This window comes from Oxyura jamaicensis (genome assembly GCF_011077185.1).
Source record: "Oxyura jamaicensis isolate SHBP4307 breed ruddy duck chromosome 10 unlocalized genomic scaffold, BPBGC_Ojam_1.0 oxy10_random_OJ72041, whole genome shotgun sequence".
NCBI lineage: Eukaryota > Metazoa > Chordata > Aves > Anseriformes > Anatidae > Oxyura > Oxyura jamaicensis.
The window spans coordinates 159275-169589 of record NW_023304223.1 but is presented as its reverse complement, the minus strand read 5'-3'; the positions used below and the strand labels follow the sequence as shown (position 1 = coordinate 169589).

The following is a 10315-nucleotide window of genomic DNA, read 5'->3' as shown; positions in this document are numbered from 1 at the left end:
CAACCAGTTCTTCGTGGATGGTGAGGGCCACATCCTGCTCCCCATCCCCTTCCACCAGCTCAGGGTACTGGGAATCCAGAGAACAACCAGTATTGCCGCTAAAGACTGAGGCAAAGAAGGCATTGAGCACCTCCGCCTTTTCCTCATCTCTTGTAACTAAGTTTCCCCCTGCATCCAGTAAAGGATGGAGATTCTCCTTTGTCCTCTTTTTTGTGTTGATGTATTTATAAAAGCGTTTTTTGTTATCTTTAACGGCAGTAGCCAGATTGAGCTCCAGATGAGCTTTGGCCTTTCTGATTTTGTCCCTGCACAGCCTCGCTACATCCTTATAGTCCTCCCTAGTGGCCTGCCCACTTTTCCATAGATCATAAACCCTCTTTTTTCTCCTAAGCTCAAGCCACAGTTCTCTGTTCAGCCAGGCTGGTCTTCTTCCCCGCTGGCTCATCTTTGGGCACATGGGAACAGACCGCTCCTGCGCCATTAGGATTTGCCTCTTGAAGAGCGCCCAGCCTTCCTGGACCCCTCTGCCCTTCAGAACCGCCTCCCAAGGGACTCTAGCAACCAGTGTCCTGAGCAGCCCAAAGTCAGCTCTCCGAAAGTCCAGTACAGTGGTCTTACTGGTTCCCTTCCTGGCCTCGCCAAGAATAGTGAACTCCACCATTTCGTGGTCACTCTGCCCAAGACAGCTCCCGACAATCACATCCTCCACCAGTCCTTCTCTGTTTGTGAAGAGAAGGTCTAGCGGGGCACCACCCCTGGTAGGCTCACTAATCAGCTGCGTCAGGAAGCTATCTTCCACTTTCTCCAGAAACCTCCTAGACTGCTTTCTCTGGGCTGTGTTGTGCTTCCAGGATATGTCAGGGAAGTTGAAGTCCCCCACGAGTACAAGCGCTGAAGATTTCGCAACTTCTGTCAGCTGCCTGTAGAATTCCTCATCCATCTCCTCGTCCTGGTTCGGCGGTCTATAGCAGACCCTGACCAGGACACTAGCCTTGTTGTCCCTGCCGATCCTAACCCAAAGGGACTCGATCTTGTCATTCCTAGCCTCGAGTTCTACAACATCGAAAGACTCTCTAATATAGAGAGCCACACCGCCACCCCTTCTGTGCTGTCTGTCCCTTCTGAAGAGCCTATAGCCAGGCATCGCAGCACTCCAGTCATGAGACTGGTCCCACCACGTTTCCGTGATGGCAACCAAGTCGTAGCCTGCCCGCTGCACGATGGCTTCCAGCTCCTCCTGTTGTGGAGTCGACCTCCTCGCCCTAGGCATCCTCCTGGGAACACTTTCTACCTCTTCCTCAGTTGCTGTTGATCTCTCAGTCTCCAGGGCCTCAAACCTGTTGTGTAAGGGCACCTGGGAAGGTGGGGCTGGAAGGGGAGGGCATCGCCTGCCATGTCGAGCAGGGACCTGTCTCCATTCCTCCTCAACTCCCAGATCCCCTCCCTCTGCCCGACGGCGACAAGGCAGGGGCTCCACCCCCATTTGGGGTGTCTCAGCCTGGTACCTCTCCTTGAGGCCCTGCAGGGAGTTACTCCACAAGTCTATCTCCCGCTCACACTCCCTGATGGCCCTCAACCTCTCCACCTCCTCCTTGAGCTCCGATAGCTAAGAAAAACAGGATGAGCAGTGCAAAATCAGTATAAACAAAAAATCACGGTCCCTCTAGTCACAAGAGAAGATGGGGAAAAAAAAGGAAAAGGAGAAATTAATGGTAGTCAAATAAAATTGTACATCTATGGTACAGTAACAGGTGTCAATTAGTTTGTGAACCTGTAGTACTCAGCCATAAGGAAACAGGGCAGGAATCAAGCGTCTGGTAATAGGGATTATAAGGTTGTGATATACTTTTGCTGGGCGCTCCTGCTTGCAGGACACCTGCCATTGCAATCATGAATAAAATAGCTTTACAGAAGATCCTGTCTGAAGAAAATTATTGAGGTTTTTCTCACAATTTGGGGGCTCATCCAGGATCTTGTCACCTACCGGAGAGTTCTTGCCACCACAGACAGGAAGGTGCACCCGGCTGATTTCAGCAGTCCCATCGGGGTGGTGGGTTGTCTCGGGATGTCCGACAAAGAGCCAAAACTGTTAAACTGAAGACAGGCTCTGTGAAGCACTGGGGAGAAGGGAGAACAGTAGGCACAAGCACAATTATTGAAATAGACCCGGTAATTCCATGCGTGGACCAAGGTAAGACAAGCTTTACTGTATTGCCTCAGGGAAGGGGGTCAGGGAGACTCTTGTGTGGAGTGTGAATGAGACAGTTTTAATGCAACATGAGAGAGGAGTCCTGATCCACAGTTCCATAGTCCCATGAGGGGCGTGGCCGGAGACAAAGCAAAAGATAGAAGGGCGAAAGAGAGTCTCAGGGAATTAGGAGCCTTTAGGCATATGGTGCCCTGGGCATGGTAAACTGTTCAGCAGTACAACCCACCTCTCTCTTTATCCTAGGTACAGGCGTGTGGTACCCCTGTGGGTGGTAAAGTCCACAGCAGCACGTCAGGAAGAGATGGGGAATAAGGGCTCCAAGTATCAGCAGAATGGGGATGGAGACCCCAAAATTGTGCCTAAAGATAGTCCTTTGGGAAGAATGATAAGGAAGTGGAAAAACAACCCCAAAATCAGGCCAGAAAAAAAAAAAAAAAAAAAAAAAAATGGTTAGATATTTTGTAATTGTGTGGCAAATACAAGAGCCAATAAAGGGAACAGCAGTATTTTGGCCAAAATACGGGTCTGATGAAAATTCAGGCTTTAAATTTATATGTAAACAATAAGACTCATTTTTCGGAGGAGGAATCAAGTTATGCTCCCTATAAACCTAATATTGCACTGGAGACAGCAGCAGCTGCTCCAGGAGGGGAGACAGGGATTCTAATTAACACTGTCCCTAGAGGAGTGTACTCTAGGCTATCGCAAGAGTTAGAACAATGTAGAAGATATATTGAGAATTTCTCCTTCCCTGATAGTAACAGTACTAACACTAACTGTATTCTCTTAGGGAGGTTCCAGAGGGACAAGGACTAATAGGTTATGTGAACTCCCCCCGCCTGCCCCCAGTAGAAAGGTTAGGAGTTTTAAAAAGGAAATGAAGTCTTTGCGCTTGAGGACCCTATGGGATTAGCAGAACAGTTTCTAAGGCCTAATTTGTATTCCGGGGGGGGGAATTGTCTTGAGTATGTTACTCACTGGAGAAGAATGTTTAGGAGGGGAATGATTTGGCAGGCAGCTATGCAAGGATGGGAAAGAACTAACACCCCCCACCCAGACAGAGTAATTCTGACAGAGAAGAAATATCTGCTTATCCAACTGGGATAATAACAACCCACAACACAAAAATCATGAGAGACTCGGGGTCAGAATTAGAAAGTATTCGGGGATGAATCCCGAGGACCCGGTAGCCCAAGGACTCTTGAAAGTTCATTTTGTGATTAAAGCCTGGCCAGATACACAGAAAAAGCTCCAGAAAGTGGGAGGATGGAGTGAACAGTCACTGGAGGCCCTCCTGTGGGAGGCCCTGAAGGTGTATGTCAGGAGGGGAGATAAGAAGGAAAAGCAGAGAGCGAAACTAATGATATTCACATTGTACCAAGTAGTGAGGCTGAGGGTTGGAGATAGAGAAAGAAAACTTTCAGGAAGAGTCGAGCCCAGGATGAAAGGGAGAGGAAGAGAGATGAAGGAATGGCAGGCAAGGAAAGCTACCTGTGTTGCAGCCTAAATCCTAGCAGGGACAGGCTTTGAGAACATGTTTTAAGTGTGGCTGGGCCGGCCTCTTCAAATAAGAGTATCTGGATTGGAAGAAGGAGGAGAGATTGTTTACTGATATAAATCAGAACAGGGGAGTCAGGGCTTCTCAGAAAGCTACTCCCACTGAAAGCCCCTGATAAATGAAAAAGGGCTCAGGAGTTCAGATAAGGACAGTGAGATCACTCTACAGTTATTATCACAAGCAAAACAGCCTTAGCATAGGGAGATTAATAAAATTTATTACCTATTGATGACGGGCTGGAGCAGTGAGAAACAAAGAAACAGGCTGGGGGTGTGAAATGTGTTCATTTGATTCGTGTCAGTATGGAACAATGCTAGGGCCTCATGACGAAATATAACCTTCTACTTAAGAGAAACAGAGTGATTAGTGTACATAGTTCTTGTATCATGCAAAGGAAGGGTCCAGCAATTTGTGTAAATAGAGGGTTTGAAGGGCGAACATTGAGACTCTAGTCTGGGAGATGAGGACCAAGGAGATTTTTAAGAAACTGCAGACTTTTGCATGGGACGCTGCGCAAGTCTCTGATAACCAGCAAAGAGATCCACCAAATAAGGAGAAAGGGGGAGTTGAAGGACGACCGAAGGACAAAGCCTGGGAGGAAGACTACGAGCCTTCAGCACAAGAGACCCCCAGAAAGACCACCAGAGACTGATACGCATGCATCCAGAGAGGGTTTGGATTCCGGGAACTAATTATAATAACCCTGCCTTTTCTAGGAATAGTGATGAATATGTATTAGTCTAGGAGCATAAAAATCAGCCACCTGATGTAACAGGTGTGCGTCCTGGTAGAGCAGAGACTCCCGGTGCACCCAGCACTGTTTGCTTGCCTCTATTCGCTTAATAAATTATAAACTTTAATTAGAATCCTATTTGGAACTTAATAATTTATCACAATTGGGGGCTCGTCCAGGATGGTCTTGGTTCCTGAATTCTGGCTTGATCTAGAAGGGGCGCCCCACCATTTGGTGGTTCCTATTCAAGTCAGGTCGGAACTAACACCATCCTGAACCTGAATAAAGGCAAGCAAAGCATTTGATTTTTTTATGAGCTCCCTTGCTGGCTGCAGCATTGTATTTTACCCGTAATTCCGCGCGCGAAGATCCAAACAAAGATGATGGAGTCATATGTATTTAAGGTGTATACCGTTCGGTTGGGTGGGATTCGGTTGCCTGTGTGTGTAAGAGTGTGACTGAGACGGAACCTAGTTCCGATGCAAGTGTGGAGGTCTTCTAACCGCGGTTCCAATCTCCCACGAGGGACTTGGCCGGTGAAGGACCGAAGTGATTCCTATAGGATTCGTGGGTGGGTGATAGGTCCTAAACCCCCTGCAAGACACTCTTACTGGGTAACCAAGGGCTGTAGGAATTGCCACAGTAAAATTCCTAGGTGGGTCAGACAAAATTGAAGACCCGGGACCAGAGAAAAGGGAGCAAATTAAAAATGGTTCAGTACTATATGATAGAATGGCCAAATTAGGATATCCAATAATTAATAAGGACCTAGAACCTGTGGAATCAGGACCTTTGAGTCCATCATGGTCAGCTCAGGCTTGTGAGCTGTATGCTCTATGTAGGGCCCTAGAACTATTAAAGGGGAAAAAGTGGGGCTATATTTACAGCACGTTGAACTGAATGAACTCCCCATGCCTGAATCACCACCAGAAAGCAGTGTTGTACAACAAAAACTGGAAGTTTCTCCAAAGATGTTGCCATTAAATTAATAATATTAATTAATAAAATATAATTAATAGAAAAGTACTCATCTACTGCCATGAAATACTGTTGCTATTAAACTTTATGTTCTAGTTTGGAGGCAAAAAGGAATGTAGTTAAGGCATGAGCACGTGACTTGCTGTTTCCTGAAGGTGGTGAGCTTTAATTCTATTCATGCTAAGTCTCAGTGAGACGTACTAGCATCCATGTGGACCCATTCATTTGAATGCTGTAAAATCGTGGGTCAGATGATTCAAAGCCTTAATGTAATGTACTCAAGGAGGGGAAAAGTGAATTGGTATCATTTGTTTTAAAAAGTCATATGGTGGATTTGTTTGTTTGGTTTTTAAGTTTGTACTAATATAAAAATCACATGAGCACGCTTGTTGAAAAGTAAAAGTTATTTTTATGTAAGTGCCTTTACTCTTTCTATTTTTGAACAAACAGTAGTATCAAATACTTGTTTAAATATTAAGTGGGTGTTCTGAGCCTGCAAATTTTAATATTGGCTCTAAAACTCTGCTTTCATAAGTACCATTTGTTATACCACTATATTTCTGATGTTTGCATAATCATAGAAGGACCTCAAAACTTGAATACACAGACTGAAATATAAGCTGATAGCCTTGAATATGTCAGTGTGCTATATAGTGGCCTTTGAGGACTGTCATGATCACCCTTTTACATTACATTACAAAGTTAATGTTTTAGTCCTAAATTTTCAGGACCCCTTAGTACAGAAGAAAGCTTTATACAATTACTGATGTGAATTTCTTTAAAAATGTATATTTTTGTGTCCAGTTGTATTATTTAAGTGTTCCTTTGTATCAATTTATGTATGCTTCTGTTGTGGTTTAACCCGGCCGGCAGCTAAACACCACACAGCCGTTCGCTCATCCTCCCCCCCCCATGGGATAGGGGAGAGAAACGAGAAAAACTGAAGCCTGTGGGTTGAGATAGAGACAGTTTATTGGGACAGAAAATAATAATAATGATGTGAACGGAGCGGGTGATGCATGGTGCAGTTGCTTGCTACCTGCTGACTGATGCCCAGCCTCTCCCCAGGCGGCCGGCCCCCCCACCCCGGCTAGCCACCCCTATATATTGTTTAGCATGACATCAGATGGTATGGAATACCCCTTTGGCCAGTTTGGGTCAGCTGTCCTGGGTCTGTCCCCTCCCAGCTCCTGCTGCACCCTCAGCCTGCCCGCTGGCAGGACAGAGCGAGGAGCTGAAAAGTCCTTGGCTTAGTGTAAGCACTGCTCTGCAGCAATTAAAACATCAGTGTGTGATCAACATTAGTCTCATTTTAAATCAGAAACATAGCACCCTACCAGCTACTGGGAGGAAAATTAACTCTATCCTAGCCAAAACTAGGACACCTTCTAAAACAAAGAAGGGAGAGTAGGGGTGTGACCCCTAGGAAAAGATAAAGTATGCTATGTTCTTAAATTTTTTAAGTTGGTGGACAGAGGAAGGTCCTTGCATCTGTCCGTGCAGGAGAAAATGCGACAGACAGATCTAGGAGACAAATCTGGGAGAAACTCAGTTAAAGAAAGAGCACAAGTCATGGTAAAATAAATAAATAAATAAATAAATAAATAAAAATTTACAGCACCAATTACTGGGAAGGGCCCTACACTCTAATAACTTGGGGGCTGAGGTTGTGCTTTTGTTTTAACAGAAGCTCGTCCTAGATGGGTGTCAGTACCATGAGTCTGTCTGGCCATCTCATCATCTGTCTTAACATGATCTCAGCACCCTCCTCTGCGGTTTGGACTCCAGCTCAGACAAAAAACAACGTATGGGAGGGTCCCGTTGGCATATGCAGGACCCACAAACAAGGACTCCAGGAGCTGGAGGGGCAGCCAGAGCCCCCCCTGCCTGGGCAGCACTCAGTGCCTGCCTCTCCCAGGGATGTGGTTACAAAGTTTGTTAAAGATAGAATTAGTATGCCTGGTAGTTTTTCTCTGTGTTTTAGTTTGTGTTAATCGTGCTTTCTTAATTTGTGTTAATCGTGCTTTTTTATGTTAAAGAAGGGGGAGATGTGGGAGTGTGGCCATAGGGGTCGACAAGCCCCATGGCTGGTGATAACATCAGGAATGTAAAGAGTTTGGAGGAGGGAACAAAGAGGAGTGATTCAGGAGACACCTTGCCGTCTCGCGTTGCTTGTTCTCCGGAATGGTGGTAAAAATGTTATTAGAACACTTAATACCTAGATATGGGATAATCCAGTACATTGATTCTGATCAGGGCACACACTTTACTTCTAAAATAATAAAATTATTATGTCAATCATTAGGTATTCAGGGGGAATACCACACTCCATGGCACCCACAAAGCTTGGGGAAAGTAGAAAGAATGAATCAAACAATAAAGCAACAATTGGCTAAGTTAATGATCGAGACACAAATGCCCTGGACGAAATGCTTACCATTGGCACTTTAAAATATTAAAACTAAACCACACACTGAGACTGGATTATCACCATATGAAATGTTATATGGCATGCCTTATTCTCAAGGGATGCCTCTAGGGAACAATGTAGTTGAGGATCGTAGTATCCAGAAATATATAATTACCATTGGTAGAAGATTAAAAGAGCTAAGAAAAACTGGGATGATGTGAAACATGGGATTTGAAATTAGAGAGTGACTGATTAAGAATAAATAAATAGACAACACTCATTGTTTAATATGTGCTACATTTGTGATGTACTGGGCCTATGCTGAGCCTAGGCCTCCTGATGAGCCCCTGGAGCTCCAAGAACCAGATCAATGTAACCTTATTGTTCGGACTGTGAGCAAGGGCTCAAAGATAAGGAGGACTGTTTACAAACGATAAGATAAACATGCAAGGCCTCAAGATAAAAGGAGCCCCTCGGACCCCAAGAACCGGACCAAACCAACCTTATGGCTCAGATTGTGACCAAGGGCTCAGGGAACATGCGCAGAGAGACGAGGTTGAAAGTTCAACTCTGAGGAAGACGTCTTACTTCATCCTGCCGACCACCTGACGACCACCCGGACGACCACCAGAGATTACTATGCAAGTGCAGAAGGACTGATAAGATAATTAGCATACGAAGTGGGGCTAGGCGGAGCTAGGAAATGAATATGTATAGGTGTGTTGCAAAACTTAATGCATATGTAATATTTTAGGGGATAAAAGAGAATGCACGCGAGTGAGTTGTTGCTCACTACTTTGGTGGGACTACCCCCTGTGCTGCCCAGTGCTGAATAAACATACCTACTTTACAATCTTACTGATTGTGGAGTCTTTTCCGTGGATCAGATGGCTCAGACACCACCTTTAGGATTTGCAGTTCACCAGTTAAAACCGGGAGATAGGGTTCTAATAAAAACATGGAAAGAAGAAAGATTATCTCCTCTCTGGGAAGGACCTTTTCTTGTTTTATTAACAAGAAAACAGCCAATATTTATTAACTGTTATCTATTAGCTGTTATCTATTAACAAGGAAACAGCTGTGAGAACTGCTGAAAAAGGATGGACACGTGTCGTGAGTAAAAGGTCCAGTGGAAGAGTGGAAAGTAACATTGGAACCAGGAGAAACTAAACTATCAGATGGACTTGAAGAAGCCTTCATCAAAGAGTATAAGCTAAGTTGCTGTGGGAATTTTATTGTAATTACTCCAAATTTATTGTAATTACTCCTGTAAAATTAGTAAACAGAGAACCTCTTGAATAGATACCTATTAAGGGAAGAGATTTATCAATAACAGGGATCAGTTAAGCATTATCCCCTGAAGGTACCGAGAAGGTACATGTGCAGTGTACACCCCTTTAAGATTAGGGAAGAGGGCAAGACCGGATAGGGAACTGGTGCTGCGGCTAGGAAGGTCTGCCAAGGGCTGCAACCCCTTCGGGCTGTGACCGCCGAGCACTATGGCCCTTACCGGACCTCTTCTAGTCCTACTCGGGGTGAGTTTCTTGGCCCAAGCTACGGCCAACAACTGTAGTCAATGTATAGTAACTACTAGAGAAGGATGGTTGAGCTCCCAAACATTGGTGTATCATACTGTCTATGACTGTAAAGGCCAGAAAAGAAGAAGCTGTATTTTTAACCTGACTCAGTATGCTCTATGCAGAGAAGTTGACAGGACCGTATGCGATGATCCAAAAGAACTGCCTTATCATTATTGGGTAGAAATGAAGACAGATTTGAAAGTAGGCAAATTAATTGGAACAAGTGAAATTGTAACCACCCTGAATACCTCAGTGTCAATAACCTTTGATGCCTGTGATATTATAGATGAAGACCCATATACTGATTGTGGAAGCCTGAGCTGGAAGAGATATAGTAACCAGCCCAAGTACATTTGTCCTAGAAAGGGCGAAACAGTCACTTCTACGTGTTACACTGAGTGGATAAGAGATTATCCATGGGACCGGAGTTATCATTACTGCGGACCCTCAAATGGGGGTTGTGCTTGTTGGAGTACGGATCCTGGGGCTATAGGACCCCAATAGATATGCTTAATAGAATAATTAGGTTGCAAGCTGTAGTAGAAATAGTTGTGAATAAAACCGGAGATGCACTCGGATTAATTGCAAAACAAAATACCAAGATGGGAACTGCTTTGTATCAAAATTGCTTAGCTTTAGATTATTTGCTAGCACAAGAAGGAGGAGTCTGTGGAAAATTTAACCTTAAGTAACTGCTGTTTAGATATTGATGATGAAGGAAAAGCTGTGAATGACCTTGTAAAAAGAAATGAAGAAAATTGCACATGTCCCAGTTCAAACTTGGTATGAAATCAATTTAAGAGAATTATGGAGGGACTTTATGGGTGGTGGTTGGCTTACTAGAATC

At 44.6% G+C, this 10315-nt stretch overlaps 1 long non-coding RNA gene across 1 annotated transcript in view; it reads left to right on the top strand.

The window, feature by feature from the left end:
• Positions 1-3258, top strand: part of LOC118157758 — a 14815-nt gene extending 11557 nt beyond the window's left edge. The window contains exon 3 of the long non-coding RNA XR_004746722.1: positions 3123-3258. This is a non-coding gene — a long non-coding RNA (uncharacterized LOC118157758). The remainder of the gene's footprint in view (positions 1-3122) is intronic.
• Positions 3259-10315: the final 7057 nt, after the last annotated feature.